This window comes from Bubalus kerabau, chromosome 17, assembly GCF_029407905.1.
Source record: "Bubalus kerabau isolate K-KA32 ecotype Philippines breed swamp buffalo chromosome 17, PCC_UOA_SB_1v2, whole genome shotgun sequence".
Classification (NCBI taxonomy): Eukaryota; Metazoa; Chordata; class Mammalia; order Artiodactyla; family Bovidae; genus Bubalus; species Bubalus kerabau.
The window spans coordinates 11,453,866-11,472,615 of record NC_073640.1 but is presented as its reverse complement, the minus strand read 5'-3'; the positions used below and the strand labels follow the sequence as shown (position 1 = coordinate 11,472,615).

The 18,750-nt window shown below is 48.3% G+C and overlaps 1 long non-coding RNA gene across 2 annotated transcripts in view; it reads right to left on the bottom strand.

The window, feature by feature from the left end:
- Positions 1-1,975: 1,975 nt before the first annotated feature.
- The window catches only part of LOC129631423 (uncharacterized), a 46,400-nt gene continuing 29,625 nt past the window's right edge, over positions 1,976-18,750 (bottom strand). The window contains exons 3-5 of one of the 2 annotated variants that reach the window (XR_008704034.1): positions 16,842-17,015; positions 14,659-14,830; positions 1,976-3,808 (exon numbers count right to left, since the gene is read on the bottom strand). This is a non-coding gene — a long non-coding RNA (uncharacterized LOC129631423). The remainder of the gene's footprint in view (positions 3,809-14,658; positions 14,831-16,841; positions 17,016-18,750) is intronic. The other variant, XR_008704033.1, reaches the window with a different exon arrangement.

Genomic DNA, 18,750 nt, shown 5'->3' with positions numbered 1-18,750 from the left:
ATTGGAGATCTCCCTGGTTCCCGGGAATCAAGCAAGAAAGAAGAACACGGAGCACCTACTTCAGCTTACTTTTCTTGTGAGCCTACAGCATTTTTGGAGTTAAAATGTCTGTTGTGTTTGAGATGGCAGTTTGATTTTTTTCATATTTGTAATTGCTTTTCCTCTTTTTCACGGTTTTCACTTTTTCAGGTGAACAGCTAAAGGAATCCAGTGCGATGAATGGGAGTGTTTGGGGCTCCACATCGCCTCTTTTTCTGCAACTCGTTTGTTCAAAATAAAGTCACTGAGATAGTAGCCCTGGTTCTGGGAAGGCTCAAATACAAAATGACATTTCTTCTCCAAGGCATAAGGGGTCGGGGGAGAAGCCACCCTGTATATTCAGATATACATATGGTGGAAAGTCCCCATCACAAGTTAGCTATTCTAGGGCTCAAGGGCATAAATGGGGGCGGGGGGAGCGGTAGAAGCAGAATTTGAATCCGAGTCTGTCTGGTGCTGGAGCCCATGGGCGCACAGGCCCGTGACCCATCCCCGGCATTACTAGGAGGAATGCAGGCAGGGAGAAGTGCCACTCCGCTTAGATTCACAAATGGGTCAGGAAGTGACCTCAGAGGGTGGAGGGAACTTTCTTTTCCTTTTCATATAAAAAGAAAGAAGAAGGGGGAGGGAGGGAATAATCTGAAAGAAAACTGTGTTTTAATCAGCATTGTCTGGACTTGCTATTCTGTCCCTCACCAGTCCTCAAGGATGATCGTGTTTTTCTTCATAACCCTCTTCCATGTGCTAGCAGCCATGGTGTATGGGACCATTAGCACCCCCCACCCTGTGCCTCAGTTTCCCTCTCTGCAAAAATGGGTATAATAACTGTACCTACCTCCCAGGGGTGATTATAAGGATCAAATGAGACAACAAAGCGATAAAACAGGCAAAACAGTTCAGCCATCAGGGTTGACTATTTTCAGTATTGTTATTGGAAGGAAGAAGAAAAAGGCCCATGCTGCAGTGAGAAAGTGTGGATTTGGAGGACATGGAGATCTGGGTTCAAATTCCAAGGCCACTTCCTTAGCTGTGTGACCTTAAGCTGGTCAGTTACCCTCTCTGAACCTTCAATTTCCCCATAATTCAATCTACTTTTGGGATACTGAGAACAGGCAACCTGTAGGGATGGAAAGTAGATTAGTAGTTGCCTGGGACTGGGGGGAACATGGAGGGGGGGTCTTGGAAGGGGTATAGGGTTTCTCTGTGGAGGGATGAAAATATTCTAAAATAGATTGTGACACTGGCTGAGCAGCTCTGTGAAGATACTAAAGGCCACTCAACTCTAGGCTTTAGATGGGTGAACTGTATGTGATATGAATTATGTCTTAATAAAGCTATTGAAAAAGAAAATAACCTACCTTAGAAGGCTGTTTAAAGAATGAATGGCTAACACAGCTTAGCACAACACAGCCTTCAATAAAGTAGCAGTTGCTCACATAATAATCATGATTAGAGAGTAGGTCTTCTGAACCTGGCCCTCCTCGCCCTGCCAGTGGCCGCAGTGGCCAGGCCAAGGCCCACTGCCCTGCCCCAGGGCCTTGCCAGCCTCCTCCCTCCACCCCCACAGCCAAAAACAGCCGAAAACCCCTGAGAGGCTTTGAGTTTGGCTTCCTTTCCTGATATTGTTCACAGAGGTGCATGTCCCCTGGGGACAAGCCGAGTCTCAGCTGCTGGGTGGCAGGACTCTGAGAGGAAGTACCACCCAGAACTGGCTTCCAGACCTGGTCAGGGTCAGGCCCGACACAGAAGCTTCTGCGTGGGAGTGGTCAGACCCCCACACCCCATTTTTTCCCAGCTTTATTGAGGTATAATTAGTATACAAAAAAAAAAAAAAAAAAAACCTGCACACAATCAAAGTACACAATCTGATGAATTTGGACTTCTGCATACACCCATGAAACCGTCAGCACATTCAAGGCAATAAATACCCATCACATTCAAAATTTTCTTATGGATTTATTATTGCTGTCATGTTTTGGCCATTTTTAAAGCTGGTTCTTTAGGTTTTGTTTGCTTGGTTTTTGCTATTGAGTTGTAGGAGTCTGCTATTCAAATCGGGGGCTGCTTGGAAAAACCTCTGTTACTGTAGTTTTAATTTGGGCTTTTCAAAAAATAGGCAGGAGACCTAAATAGACATTTCTCCAAAGAAGACATATAGATGGCCGACAGGCACATGAAAATATGCTCAACACCTCATTATCAGAGAAATGCAAATCAAAACTACAATGAGGTACCACCTCACACCAGTCAGAATGGCCATTATTTAAAAGTCAACAAATAACAAATGCTGGAGAGGGCATGGAGAAAAGGGAACCCTCCCACACTGTTGGTGGGAATGTAAGTTGGCGCAGCCACTGTGGAAAACAGTATGGAGGTTCCTCAAAAAACTAAAAACAGAATTATCACATGATCTAGCAATCCCACTCCTGGGCATATATCAGACAAAACTAATCCAAAAAGACACATGCAGCCCCATGTTCACAGCAGCACTAGTCACAGGAACCAAGATGCAGAAACAGCCATCAGCAGATGGATGCGTGGACAAAGAAGATGCGGTACATATACACAATGGAATATTACTCAGCCATAAAAAAGAATGAAATAATGCCATTGTCGGCAACATGGTTGGACCTAGAGATTATCATACTAAGTGAAGTTAAGTCAGACAGACAAAGACAAATATCATATGATGTCGCTTACATTGTGGAATCTAAAACATGGTACAAACAGGGGACTTCCTCGGTGGTCCAGTGGCTAAGTCTCCACGCTCCCAACGCAGGGGCTCAGGTCCAATCCCTGGTCAGGGAACCAGACCCCACAGGCCGAAACTAAGAGATACTGCATGTTGCAGTAAGCCCCGTAACAGCCAAATACATAAAATAAATGTCAAAAATAATAAAAAATAACACAGGACACCAATAAACGTATTTGAGAAACAGACTCATGGACACAGAGAACAGACTTGTGGTTGCCTAGGAGGAGCCGGGGGTAGGGATGGAGCGAGAGCTGGGGTTAGGAGATGCCCACTATTATCTATAGGATGGATAAGCAACAAGGGCCCACCGTATGGCACAGGGAACTATATTCAATATCCTGTGATGGGCCAAATGGTGAAGAATATGAAACAGAATGTGTGTGTGTGTGTGTATTTAGGTATGTATATGTATATATATTTATGTGTATATGTAGGTATAACTAAGTGAATTTGCTGTGCAGCAGAAATTAATGCAACATTGTAAATCAACTATCCTTGAGTAAAATAAATTATCAAAAACTATAAATAAGATTATAACAAGGCTGTTTGGGCAAAGCTGATCAATGCCCTTGGAACAGCGGTTCTTGCCGTGTTGTTCTCAGTTTCAATTTGGTGATTAACATGAGGTGGTCACCCAGTGAAAATGTATTGGGCCTTATGCTTACAACCTGTGCAATCTTATGTTAGATCTCAAGTAAAAAATTAGCATTTTAAAAGGCTGTTCAATTTGTTAACAGGCTGTCTCTATGCTTCTGCCTTCCGTGTTTTCAACATAAGCTTCACTGAGCACATCTTAGCTATACTAGAAAAACAAAAGTGTTGCACAATCAAGGCCGTTACAGTCACAGGTCTAGCAGAGGTCGATCTGGAAGGCGGTTGATGAGCGTGAACTGAGGGGAGCCCCAGGGATGTGGCCACGTCCCGTTTTGGTGGGGCGCTGGCGTCACGGATGAGTTCTACGTGTGAGAATTCACTGAACTGTACACTTGTCTTCAGTGCACTTTCTTCATTATGCTGCGCATCAATAAAAACATTAAAATATAAGGCCGTTAGCTAAAGGGAGAAGGAAGCATTTAAAATCTTTGCAGTTGACCAAAATCGGTAACATTTATTGAATACCTACCTAAAACCAGGACCCTTCACACAGTACATGCATTAAGCCCTCACAGCAAACTAGGAAGCTCAATGATTTTCACATCCATTTTACTAATGAGGAAACTGAGGCTCAGAGGCGACAGATGACTCACAGAGGTGACCCAGAAGCTAGCGGCAGAGCTGGACACTGAAACCAAGTGCCTGCGTCAAGATCTGGGGTTCTTTCCACCCCCACCAAGGACTCCTGCTTCTCCTGGGGGCTCGCAGGGAGGTCTAAGACACACCCAGGGATGCCACGAGGGTAGGGCCTGGGGAATCTGCATTTTAGCCACCCCAGTCCATGACTCCTCTGCACCCTCTAGTGTGTGCATCAGTGCATTCTGCTGAAACAACAAGGAAGAAACACATCGTGGAGCCAGTGACGGGAGTGCAAAACGGTGCAGCCTCTTCAGAAGCCAGCCAGGCAGTTTATTCTAACAAGTGAAATACACACTTACTATATGACACAGCAATCCCATATCTAGGTACTTACCCAAGAGAAATGAAAACATACAATCATGCAAAGATCTGTACCCTAATGTTTATAGTAGCTTGGGCCACGCTGGTCATTCAGACGGTAAAAACTCTGCCTGTAATGCAGGGGACCCAGGTTCGATCCTTGGGTTGGGACGATCCTGTGGAGAAGGAAATGGCAACCCACTCCACTATTCTTCCCTGGAGAATCCCATGGACAGAGAAGCCTGGTGGGGTCCACAGGATCACAAAGAGTCGGACATCACTGAGTGACTAACACTGTATAACCAATAACTGGAAACAGCACTAAGGTCTTTCAGCTGGTGAAGGGATAAACAAACATTCATACATGGAAATAGCACCCATGGATAAAAGAGAAGAAAACACTGCTAGACGTGAGACCAAGGATGAGTCTCCAACGCATTCTACTCAGTGAAAGACCACTCTGTCACTCAACAGAGATTAGCCAAGCACTCGCCACTTGCCAGCACTGTTAACAGAAGCTGGGGAGACAAGAACGGGCTGAAACTGCCCTGTGTCTCTTGCGTTCTGCTGGTGAAGTGGCACGTGCTTGGCTAATGCCTGGGAGCGACAAAATAACAAATTACCTCAGCCAAGGATGTCTGCTGCTGCTGCTCAGTCGCGTCAGTCGTGTCCGACTCTGTGCGACCCCATGGACGGCAGCCCACCAGGCTCCCCCATCCCTGGGATTCTCCAGGCAAGAACACTGGAGTGGGTTGCCATTTCCTTCTCCAAAGCATGAAAGTGAAAAGTGAAAGTCAAGTCGCTCAGTCGTATCCGACTCTTCGCGACCCCATGGACTGCAGCCTACCAGGTTCCTCTGTCCATGGGATTTTCCAGGCAAGAGTAAGGATGTATGATGGTAGGCAAAGAACGTCTGGATAGGCCCTCCCACCTTTAGCCCAGACCCCTCATTCCACCCTACTGCTTGACAGTGAGTTTTCCAAACCAGAAACCAACAAGGTCATTAGAAAGTCCAAACGCCTGAGCAAGACTGAGCGGGCCCTGCAGGAATGGAGCCAGGCCTGCCTTCCCCTCCGGGCACATCCAGCTTTCAAATTCTGCAGAACTTAGTGGGTTCCTCTGCCTGAAATCCCACCCTCTCTCCTTTCCTCCCTGTTCAAGTTCAACAAACACTCGTCCTTTCTCTAGTCTCAGTGTGAGGACCACCACCTCCAGGAAGACTTCTGGATCCTCGCTTCCCATTTCTTCCCCAAACCTGCACTAATTATTCTTGGCTTCACCCTAGGCCTTATCACTTGTAAACATCTTTTTTTTTTTTTTTTTTTTTTTTGAGTAAAATACTATTTACACTCAGTAAAACTCATCCTTTTGGGTACACAGTTCTATGAGTTTGGGCAACTTCATTAAGTCCTGTAACTCCACCACAACCGACAATAAAACGACCCCACCCGACTCCCAACCCTGCAAATTCCGTTGTGCTGTTTATAGTCAATCCGTCCCCCACAGAGCCAGGGTCCCACTGATAGGAGATTCTCGAAGAGGCATGAGGACCGCTTCCAACACAGGACCCCAGGTTCAAGTCCCAGTCGTGGAACTGAGATTCCCACATGCCCCAGGGGGCAGCCAAAAAATATAAAGAAATAAAAACAAGGAAACACAATAACAAGGTCACTGCAGATGACCTTGGGGTGAAAGGAGACGAATAAAATGGGGGAGGTGAGGGCGGTGTTAGATGAGGCACACAGAGGCCTCTCAGGGGAGGCAATGTCTGAGCCGACCTGCAAAGAGGAGTGGCTCCAAGAGGAAGACGCCCCATTGCTTCCGAGGGTCACACTGGGGCTCAGGATGTGGGAGCCCTCCCTCAAGCCCCGGGGTGCGTCTCCATTCCTCGGTATTTTGGAGAATAACGAGGCCCTGAGTGTGAGCGTGGAAGCACAGCCTGACTCCACCAGGGCAGCCGTCCTCCCGGCCCTGAAGGTCACAGCCGTGGCCACTGTAAACAGAGCCTGTGTTGACAGAAGCCGGGCCACTCCAGAGGCGGGAGACGCGGAACGCACCTGGGAAGGCCGAGCTGGATTTTGATGGTTAGAACATAAGAGACCGGAGCAAGCACACACACACCAGTGACTCGTGCGTCACCTGAGTCCCTTCCGTCCACAGAGCCAGCGCCGCCCTCGTGTCTCCTGGCCCGTGACCTCCTTCAGCCACACGGCACAGTGTCCCCAGGCCTCATTCCTGCACGTTCTGAGCCTCTGCATCAGGTCGGAATTCAGCCGCCAACCAGCCTGCCAGACCCTCAATTTGTCAGGGGATCGAAATGTCACTGTCCAGTGCATGGGTCTCCTGGGTTTGCCGTAACAAACCTCCAACCGGGGAGCTTAAAACAACAGGAATGCGTTCTCCCACCGTTCAGGAGCCAGGAGTCCGGACTTAAGGTGTCCGCAGGTGGTTCCTCCTGCAGGCGCTGGGGGCAGATCTGGGCTGAGCCTCTCCCAGTCCCTGCGGCTGCCGACCGCCCTTGGAGTCCTGGGCAGCTGGATGCATCCCTGCAGCCTGAGCCTCTGTGGTCACGTGGCTTCGCCCTGTGAGTCTGGGTCTGTACACTATCTTTCCTCTGTGTCCTCTTTTTATTTTTTTCAATATTTATTTATTTTGGCTGCGCCGGGCCTTAGTTGCAACATGAAGGATCTTTAGTGGCGGCATATGGGATCTAGTTCTGACCAGGCTTGAACACGGGCATCCTGCACCGGCAGTGTGGAGTCTTAACCACTGGACCACCAGGGAGGTCCCTCCTTCTCTTCTTTCCGTAAGGACACCAGCCACCCAATTTAGGGCTCACCCCAACCCAATATGATCTCATCGGAACTTGATTACACAGGCAAAGACCCTGTTTCCTAATGCAGTGACCTTCTGAGGTTCCCAGTGGATGTGGATTTGGGATGGACCCTACTCAACCTAGCACAGGAGGTCACAAGCCAGATGGAGAGAACAGGGCTTGCCACCAGGTTCCCAGGGAGCTGGAATGACCAGAGAGCTCAGCTTATGGCTGAGAAGACAACCACAGGGGGTGAGGGTGAGACCCCCACCGCAGGGTAAGCCCTGGTGGCTACCCTGCCCTCCCGGGACATGGCGGTTACCCAGAAGCCACCTGGGGACGACTGTTTTCCATCCCGCCTGCTCTTCCACAAGCTGACACTGACTTTTCTCCTCTGGGAGGTGGCGTCCAGCTCCCCTTCCCTGGAACCTGGCCAATCTTTGTAACTGCACCCCAATAGAAGGGCGCAGAAGGGACAATGTGTGAAGCTTCTGCCCAGCTCAGGACACACACCTTAGGAGCCCCAAGCTGACTTAAGAAGACCAGCACCCCTGAACTCACCATGCTGGAGAGTCTGCAGAGACTGCACCAAGATGCAAGGGAGCCCCAGCTGCCCCAGCCCCACTCTCCCAGCCTCAGTCTCCCCAGCCCAGCACCAGATATGAGAGTGAAGCAGCCTTTGAGATGGTCCCCAAACAAATCAGCACCCACTTGCTGTTGCACGAGAGACTCCCCACCCTAGACAGAAGTGCCCTGCCTCTCCCAAATCCCTGACCCACAGTGACTGTGACAGATGATCAATGAGCATTGTGATTCCAAGCCGTGGGGACTTTGTTATGCAGCAACATATAACTGGTACAAGGGGTCTGCTTCGCTGAATGGGGCTAAGAAGTCTGGGACAGACCAGAATTGTCTGAGACCATGGAAGCAAGGCAGGGCTTCTGGACACCGGCCTTGTGTTCAGAAGCTAGGGGTGGGAGAAGCAGGTGTCAGAGGGCGCGTACCTGACAAAGGCAGCAGCAGAGACACCCAGCGCTCAACAGCAGCAGGTCCAGAGGCCAGAGCCTCCGAGCCCAGGGCATCAGCTGTGCAGTCTGTGCCTGACCCTGGCGGGGGCAGCCCATCCTAGTTTTGCTTTGCTTCCTGTCATGTCGATTCTAGACCTGGATCTCTGCCCTTCCAGAGAGTCTGCAAGCCACCTATTATCCTTCCATAAACGCCTTGGTGTTGCTAACACTGGACTGGGTTTGTCCTCCACCTCCTAAAACTAATGGATACACTGTATCATCAGGATAACTCCTAACTATATAAGGAAAACTATGTAGAGCTGGAAGACAGGAAAGGAGAAAAAAGACTGGACAAGTGCCAGGTGTGAAGGCCGATATACTATGCAGTTTAAGGGGAAATCGACATGTATATGTCTATATGCATAGACCAGCTCCAAAAAAATCACCAAGAACACGGTAACAGTGAATGTTCCTAGAAGGAGTTTGGGTGCCTAGGGCTCAGGGCAGGAGACTTATTTTAAACCTTTAGAAATTACTTGTGCGAATATTACCTGTCAGAAAATAAATACATAATTGATTAAAAGGATAAAGAAAAAAGGAAGCATTGGAATGGTTATTTCTTCACCTCTTTATACATTTCTCCATCTTTTGAATATGTTAGCATGAGAACGTATACTTCAGTAGTCACAAAATAAGATATAATGAAAAAGAACTGAAGCCCACAGAATGGAAGAAGATCTCTGAAAATCATATATCTGTATCTTGTATCAATAATAATAAGACCAATAACCCAATGCAATCTCAAAAGCGACAGAATAATCTCTGTTTGTTTCCAAGGCAAACCATTCAATATCACAGTAATCCAAGTCTATACCCTGACCAGTAATGCTGAAGAAGCTGAAGCTGAAGTTAAACAGTTCTATGAAGACCTATGGAGAAGGCAATGGCACCCCACTCCAGTACTCTTGCCTGGAAAATCCCATAGACGGAGGAGCCTGGTAGGCTGCAGTCCATGGGGTTGCTGAGGGTCGGACATGACTGAGCAACTTGACTTTCACTTTTCACTTTCATGCATTGAAGAAGGAGGTGGCGACCCACTCCAGTGTTCTTGCCTGGAGAATCCCAGAGACGGGGGAGCCTGGTGGGCTGCCGTCTATGGGATCACACAGAGTCAGACACGACTGAAGTGACTTAGCAGCAGCATGAAGACCTACAAGACCTTTTAGAACTAACACCCAAAAAAGGTGTCCTTTTCATTATAGGGGACTAGAATGCAAAAGTAGGAAGTCAAGAAACACCTGGAGTAACAGGCAAATTTGGCCTTGGAGTACGGAATGAAGCAGGGCAAAGGCTAATAGAGTTTTGCCAAGAGAACACACTGGTCATAGCAAACACCCTCTTCCAACAACACAAGAGAAGACTCTACACATGGACATCACCAGATGGCCAACACCAAAATCAGATTGATTATATTCTTTGCAGCCAAAGATGGAGAAGCTCTATACAGTCAGCAAAAGCAAGACTGGGAGTTGACTGTGGCTCAGATCATGAACTCCTTATTGCCAAATTCAGACTTCAATTGAAGAAAGTAGGGAAAACCACTAGACCATTCAGGTATGACCTAAATCAAATCCCTTACCATTATACAGTGGAAGTGAGAAATAGATGTAAGGGACTAGATCTGATAGACAGAGTGCCTGATGAACTATGGACAGAGCTTCGTGACTGTACAGCAGACAGGGATCAAGACCATCCCCAAGAAAAAGAAATGCAAAAAAGCAAAATGGCTGTCTGAGGAGGCCTTACAAATAGCTGAGAAAAGAAGAGAAGCAAAAAGCAAAGGAGAAAAGGAAAGATATACCCATTTGAATGCAGAGTTCCAAAGAATAGCAAGGAGAGAGGAAAAAAGACTTCCTCAGTAATCAGTGAAAGAAATAGAGGAAAACAATAGAATGGGAAAGACTAGAGATCTCTTCAAGAAAATTAGAGATACCAAGGGAACATTTCATGCAAAGATGGGCTCAATAAAACATAGAAATGGTATGGACCTAACAGAAGCAGAAGATATTAAGAAGAGGTGGCAAGAATACACAGAAGAACTGTATAAAAAAGATCTTCATGACCCAGATAATCACAATGGTGTGATCACTCACCTAGAGCCAGACATCCTGGAATGTGAAGTCAAGTGGGCCTTAGGAAGCATCACTACGAACAAAGCTAGTGGAGGTGATGGAATTCCAGTTGAGCTATTTCAAATCCTAAAAGATGAGGCTGTGAAAGTGCTGCACTCAACATGCCAGCAAATTTGGAAAACTCAGCAGTGGCCACAGGACTGAAAAAGGTCCATTTTCATTCCAATCCCTAAGAAAGGCAATGCCAAAGAATGCTCAAACTACCGCACAATTGCATTCATCTCACACACTAATAAAGTAATGCTCAAAATTCTCCAAGCCAGGCTTCAGCAAAACATGAACCATGAACTTCCAGATACTCAAGCTGGTTTTAGAAAAGGCAGGAAGAACCAGAGATCAAATTGCCAACATCCATTGGATCATCAAAAAAACAAGAGAGTTGGCAACCCACTCCCATAATCTTGCCTGGGAACTCCCATGGACAGAGGAGCCTGTGGGCTATAGTCCATGAGGCGGCAAAGAGCTGGACACGATTGAGTGACTGAACAACAACAAAAAGTACCAAGTGTACAATCCTACCTAGCTCGCTGATCATTTAGAAGTTGAGCGTGTCAAAGCCACAGAGAACCTGTCTGTTAGAGCTCATTCAGTTAGTAACCTTTATTGAGTCCCATGTATGTTTGTTAAAAATAAAATAAAATTGAAAGCCTTTGTATAAAAAAAAAAGAAAAAGCAAGAGAGTTCCAGAAAAACATCTATTTCTGCTTTATTGACTATGCCAAAGCCTTTGACTGTGTGGATCACAATCAACTGTGGAAAATTCTTCAGGAGATGGGAATACCAGACCACCTGACCTGCCTCCTGAGAAATCTGTATGCAGGTCAGGAAGCAACAGTTAGATCTGGACATGGAACAACAGACTGGTTCCAAATCGGGAAAGGAGTACATCAAGGCTGTATATTGTCACCCTGCTTATTTAACTTATATGCAGAGTACATCATGAGAAACGCTGGGCTGCAGGAAGCACAAGCTGGAATCAAGATTGCTGGGAGAAGTATCAACAACCTCAGATATGCAGATGACAACACCCTTATGACAGAAAGTGAAGAAGAACTAAAGAGCCTTTTGATGAAAGTGAAAGAGGAGAGAGAAAAAGTTGGCTTAAAGCTCAACATTCAGAAAATGAAGATCATGGCATCCAGTCCCATCACTTCATGGCAAATAGATGGGGAAACAATGGAAACAGTGAGAGACTTTATTTTGGGGGGCTCCAAACTCACTGCAGATGGTGACTGCAGCCATGAAATTAAAAGATGCTTACTCCTTCAAAGGAAAGTTATGACCAACCTAGACAGCATATTAAAAAGCAGAGACATTACTTTGCCAACAAAGGTCCGTCTAGCCAAGGCTATGGTTTTTCCAGTGGTCATGTATGGATGTGAGAGTTGGACTATAAAGAAAGCTGAGCGCCAAAGAATTGATGCTTTTGAACTGTGGTGTTGGAGAAGACTCCTGAGGCTGAGAGTTCCTTGGACTGCAAGTAGATCCAACCAGTCCATCCTAAAGGAGATCAGTCCTGAGTGTTCATTGAAAGGACTGATGCTGAAGCTGAAACTCCAATACTTTGGCCACCTGATGCGAGGAGCTGACTCATTTGAAAAGACCCTGATGCTGGAAAAGATTGAAGGTGGGAGGAGAAGGGGATGACAGAGGATGCGATGGTTGGATGGCAACACGAACTCGATGGTGATGAGTTTAAGTAAACTCCAGGAGTTGGTGATGGACATGGAGGCCTGGTGTGCTGCGGTCCATGGGGTCAAGAAGAGTCGGACGCAACTGAGCAACTGAACTGAACTGAACCCAATTTAAAAATGAGCAAAAAAAATTCAAATACACATTTTTCCCAAGAAGATATACAAATGGCTGATAAGAGCATGAAAAGATGCTCTTCATCATTAGCTATTTGGGAAATGCAAAGTGAAATCACATGAGATACCACTTCACACCCACTAGGACTGCAGATGTAAAAAAGACAATAACAAGTGTTGGCAAGGAAGAGGGAGCAATTAGAACCCTCATACACAGCTGGTGGGAATGTAAAATAGTGTAGCTGCTTTGGAAAACAGTCTGGCAGTTCCTCAAAAGGTTAAAAATAGAGTTACTATATGACTCAGCAATTCCACGCCCAGGTGGATACCCAAGAGAACTGAAAATGTATGTTCACACAAAAACTTGTACATGACGTTAATATAAGCATTATTCATAATAGACGAAAGGTGGAAATGACTCAGATGTCCATCAGCGAATGAATGGATCAACAAATTGTGGAATATCCACATGATGGAATATTTTCAGCAATAAAAATAAATTAAGCACTGATACATACTACAACATGAATGAACCTTGAAAACGTCATGCGAAGTGAAAGTCAGTCATAAAAGACCACCCAGTGTGTGATTCCTTTTACATGAAAGGGCTAGAATAAGCAAATCTATAGACACAGACAGTGAATTTGTGATTGAAGGTGGTTGGGGAAAGGGGAAATGAGGAGTGGCTGCAATGGGTGTGGGGTTTCTGTTTGGGGTGATTAAAAACGTTCTAAAATTGATTGTGGTGATGGTTTACAACCCCATGAATACACTAAAAGCCACTGAATATACACTTCAAATGGGTGAATGGTACGGTATGTGAATTATATATCAATAAAACTTGATGGATGGATGGATGGATGGATGTGGTGGCCAACCTCCTAGATGGCTCCTCTGATCTCCATCTCCTGGATTTATGACCGACCTTATGATGCCTCCCCCAGCACTGAACAAGGGCTGCCTCTGCCTTAGCAGAATCCCGTGGGAGGGACAGTGTGTGACGTGTGAGGCTAGGTTATGAAGGCATGGTGGCTTTTGCTGTGCTCCCTTGGGCCACTCTCTCAGGCCCAGCCACTATGTTGCAAAGACACTCAAGGAGCCCCTGGAGAGGTTCCTGTGGAGAGGGACTGAGGCTTCTCACCAACAGCAAGCACCTGACAGCCGCTCCTGAATTCCTGACTCTTGGAAACCACGAGACAATAAATTACTGTTGTTGTTTACACCACAAAGTTTTGGAGTCAAGAAGCAATGGATTGCTGCTGCTGCTAAGTCACTTCAGTCGTGTCTGACTCTGTGTGACCCCATAGACGGCAGCCCACCAGGCTCCCCAATCCCTGGGATTCTCTAGGCAAGAACACTGGAGTGGGTTGCCATTTCATTCTCCTACTAATAAAGATTTGTAAAGGATGGATAGACGGATGATGGGTGGGGAACAGATGGAAGGATGGATGAGTGGGTATATGGGTGGGTACATGGATGCATGGATGGCAGGATAGGTGACTGGTTGGATGAATGTATGTGTGGGAAGAAGGAGGGATGAAGTTGGTGGAGCAGTGGGTGGATGTGTGGATGGGAGAAAGGATGGATGGGTCAGTGGTGGATGGATGGGAGGGGGACAGACAGAAGGCTGGGTGCATGGGTGGGTGCATGGATGCATGGATGGAAGGATGGGTGACTGGTTGGATGAATGTATGGATGGGAGGAAGGAAGGATGGAGGGTGGGTGGATGGATGGATGGATAGATAGCAGGATGGGTGAGTGGGTAAATGAGTCAGTGGATGGGTGGGTGAATGGATGGCTAGATGGAAGAAAGGACAGGTGGGTGGCTGGGAGGATAGATGGAAGGATGGGTGAGTGGGTAGATGGGTGATGGATGGTTGGAGACTGGAAGGAAGGACGGATGGGTGGGTGGACAGAATTTTCAATTCAGGTCCCTCCTAGAGATTTCCTTTTTCTTTGACTCCCACACAAGTAAAGATGCAATACTCCAACATGATTCTCATTTCAAAACTCTCCATTTCAGCAGAGTTCAGGCTCAGGGAAACATCCAGGCACCAAAGATACGAGGTCACTACACTTCCTACCATGCTTCCTCTTCCTCGCCCAAAGAGGCAGCGAGTTGAAACGCCTGGGATCTTGTACATGATCTCAGAAAACATGTGTAGGTTCCTGGTGTGTCTGCTCCAGGTCCAGGCTTTCCAAGAAGGATCAGATTTGGTACAGATGGCCAAAGAAGCAAGACAAAGTGGCGGGATAGGGGAAGGGGGGGTCACTGAACAAGCCACACATCTGGTTCAGATTGCAGCTCCCTTGCTTGGGCGACTCACTGAGCCTCCCTGCGCTCCCAGTGCCTCATCTATGAGAGCCATGACACCCCTTCATGAAGTCGGTGACTCTTCAACACCAATATTAACAGAGATTCGGGTGAGACCTGGGTGCTAGGACTTACCTTTCTTCTTTCCCTGCCTTAGCTCTCTGCTTGTCCCTCCTCTGGCCCGTGACAGTTATGGCATGGTCACCAGCTCTGGCTTCAGATGACCTGGGCTGGACTCCAGGCTCTGCTCCTCCCCTGTGTAAACTTGGGTGCAATACCAAACCCCTCTGTGCCTCAGTTTCATCATCTGTAAAATGGGGATGGCAATGGCAATTGCCTCACAATTTTGCTGTGAGCATTAAAGGCGATAATCTTATAATCACTAAGGTGGATGACTTACACATAGCATGCTGAGCGCTGGCAGTAATAATACAGATGACAAGAACACGGCACATCACGCCCACCCCACCGAGCTCTGTCCAAAAGGCAGGACAGGCGGTAATGAGTTATCTGCTGGGCCCTCCAGGGACAAAGCTGCCATCCACCCGGCCTCCCTGACTGTCCTGGACTTGGCCACCCGACACTTCACCCTGATGGAACAACAGGGGCTCCACCTCTCAGCTGAGCACCACCCTCCTCAACCTCTGAAACCTTAAACAAAAAGCTCACCTTTCCTCCCAGAATTGCTGTCTCCTTCCCTGGTCTCCATGGAAACAAATTCCATGGACCACTCTGGAGTCAGGGTAGCATTGGGATGACTAGGGGCATCATCCCGCCCTCACCCAGGGGACCAGGGGAATGACTGTCTTTCCATAGACTCGGAGGAACATTCTTTTCCAGACAGGCTGGAGCTCCGGAGGAGAGCCCCATCTTAGTGTCCTTGAGAGGTGTGCTCTGAGCTTGCAGATATGGCTTCAGGAGCTTGAGGGCAGGTGCTCCAGTTACAGGCTCAGGCTGGGCGGGTCTGGATGCCCACCTCCCTGCTTGGCGGGACAGTACCTTCCAACTTTTGCCAAGACTGACCCCCAACCCACGAGAAGCAGGAGAGGGCTTTTCCGGCCTCGCTTTTACAGATCAGGAAACGGGGGCTCAGAGAGGCCAGGCGCCGTGCCTGAGGACGCACAGCTGACTCTTTCCTCCTCCTCCACGTCCTCTCTTTGTGATGTTGCAAAAGCACAAAAAAGAGATGGACAAAAAAGAGATGGACGACCTTGAGGCGTCACCACTGCTGGGCCAGGCTGGAAAGTCAGCTCGGCTCCCAGGGCCGAGTGCTCACGCTGCAGTATACCTGGGGTAGAGTAGGCGTGCGGCAAACATTTTTTTAAAAACACCCCCTTTTTTCACATAATTATTTTTAAAAATAACTGATTCAAAAAAAAAAAAACTACAATGCAGTAACTAGGCAGCTTCTACATGTTATTCTGCTTAATCTTCATGGCCTATTCTATTTACTACCCCAGAGCAGGTATTAGTAATACCTGCTTTGTATTAGTAATCCCCCTTGGGGATTTCTGCAAGTATTTAAGACAGGCCTGGTTTTGACAAAGCTAACGAAAAGTGTGTGGAGGGGGAGGGGTCCCCATTAGTAAGATCCGCCAGAGGGCTGTGCAAAGAGTCACTCACTGAAGCAGGTCCTGAGTGCTGACTTCTTACAAGGGCCTGGACGCAGGTAAACTGTGGATGCACTGCTCTGGGAATTTCCAAAGTACCTCCCACCCGGGAGGAGGTGACAGGCAAAGACAAACGGAGAGGAGAGAGGATGCCGAGGAAGGCAATGGGGGGAAGGGGAGGGCAGGGGGTTCCAGAGGCTTCTCTGGTCCCCCCTATTACAGGTGAATGCGGCAAACCTACAGGGGGGTCCCCAGGACCTGGCTTCCCTGAGTCAACTCCCAGGCAAGGTCTCCAAGGACCAAAGTCCCCGGCCTGCCAGGTCTGGCCATTCCTTCCTCCTGGAATCATGCAGGTCAGCAGGGCCGTGAGGGGGACCCAGTGCAGGCCTGCTGGCCGGGCAGCGCCCTCATGCCAGCTTAGCCTCCAGCACAGGTGGGACTGTCCCGGCCCCGACCACCTCCTCTCCCTGCCCAGCCACTGCCCACCACCCGAGCCCCCCAGCTAACACTCCTCAGGATGAGGCTCCAAACCAGCGCTCCTTTCATGTCCCGAGCGCCTCTTCCTGTCTCTGCCACCCTGGCTGTGGCCTGTCTTCATTCATCCTCCCAGGTCCCTTGTGCCCTCCCAGACTCAGGGCTCCGACTGGACCTGGGCATGGAGAAGGATACGGTCCAGGTTAAAGGGAAGAGAAGAGGGCTCCTCCTCACCTGCGCCAGGGCCCGCGTTGGTCAGCACAGTATCCCCTCTGGGTCCCCTCCAGTCCTGGCTCAGGCTCTCCCACACGTGGTCCAAGGCACTGTTTTCTGGCTTTTGCCTTAAAAGGGTTAAGCCACGGCCAGGGAGACAGGGACTCCCTCCAGATAAAGAGAGATCCCAGGAACCTGGAAATGGGGAATAAGAAACCTGAGTCCTAAGGAAAGACAGAGCATCCCCCTAGGGATGCTCCACGGAGGAACCAGGCTGGTGCAGTGCAGCGGAAGCAGTGAGCCTGCAGGACTGGATCTCAGCAAGCACACAGATGCACCAGTAACCAGAGCAGATGGTTACTAGCACTTTCTGGGTGCCAGGCACCATTCCAAGTGAATCCTCTAGCCATCATCACAGCCCACGAGGCAGCGCCGCACATCCCAGCTACAGGAGAGGAAACTGAAGCACACGGAGCACAAGGGACCTGCCCAAGGCCACTGCCCTGGTGGGCAGCAGAGGCAGGGCTGGTACCCACCTCGTCAGACTCCTCCTGAGTCCACCCTCTGTCCTCAGTACAGCTAGAGGGGCCTCCCCAGTGACTGGGTCTGAATGAACACCTCAAGACTTTGGGCAACTCCTCAAAAAAGAGAAAAAATCAATACCATATGTCCTGGCCATTCCACTTCTAACTATACACCCCAAAAAATCAAAACGGGATTAAGAACAGATATTTGCACAGCAGCATTAGCAGTATTATTCACAATTAGCCAAGATGTAGAAGCAACCCAAGTGGCCTCTGATGAATGAGGGGATAAGCAAAACGTGGTCTAGACATAACATGAACATCATCCAGGGCTCCCCTGGGGGTCCAGTGGTTAGGAATCCACCTTGCAATGCAAGGGACATGGGTTCGATCCCTGGCCTGGGAGGACCCCACGTGCCGCAGAGTAACTAAGCCCTTGCACCGCAACCACTGAGCCCACGCACTGCAGCTACTGAAGCCCAAGTGCTTCACAACAAGAGACGCCACTGCGCTGAGACATTCACACGCCGCAACAAAGAGGAGCCCCCGCTCGCCACAGCTAGAGAAAGCCCGCACGTAACAATCAAGACCCAAGCACAGCCAAAAACAAATAAATCTTTTTAAAAATGTATTTTAGAAATGTTATCCAACCACAAAAAGGAGAGAAATTCTGACACCTGCCACACCACGAATGAACCTTGAGGACATTATGGCAGTTGAAATAAGCCAGTTGCAAAAGACAAAATACTGTGTGATTCCACCTATACATGGCACATAGAGCAATTAGATTCGTAGAGACAGAACACGGAAGGGTGGGTGCCAGGAGCTGGGAGAGGGGGCTGGGGGGTTAGCGCTTCCTGGGGATGGAGTCTAAATCAGGGAAGATTAAAAAAAAAAAAAAGTTCCAGAGACGGCCCGTAGAGCCATGTGAATGCACGCGATGCCACAGAGCTGTACTTAACAATGGTTAAGATGCTGATTTTATGTTTTGTAAATCTGACCACAAGAATTAACGTCTTCCCTGGTGGTCCAGGGGTTAAGAATCTGCCTGCTAATGCAGAGGACACAGGTTGGTTCCTGATCCGGGAACAGCCCACATGCAAAGAGCAACTAAGCCCATGCGTCAGAGCTACCAAGCTCGATCCCTAGAGCCCGTGCTCTGCAACAAGAGAAGCCCCTGCTGAAAGAAGCCCACGTGCTGCAATGGAGAGCAGCTCCTACTCTCCACAACTCGAGAAAGCCCGCACGCAACAACAAAGACTCAGCGCAGCTGTAAATAAACAAACTTAAAAAAAAAAAAAGAATTAAGATAGATCCCGGGCTTTGGCACAATACTGGGCTGGACACCCCAACAATAACTGACATTGATCTTTTTCCAGACTGGCTAGGTGGGGCTGAGATGCTGC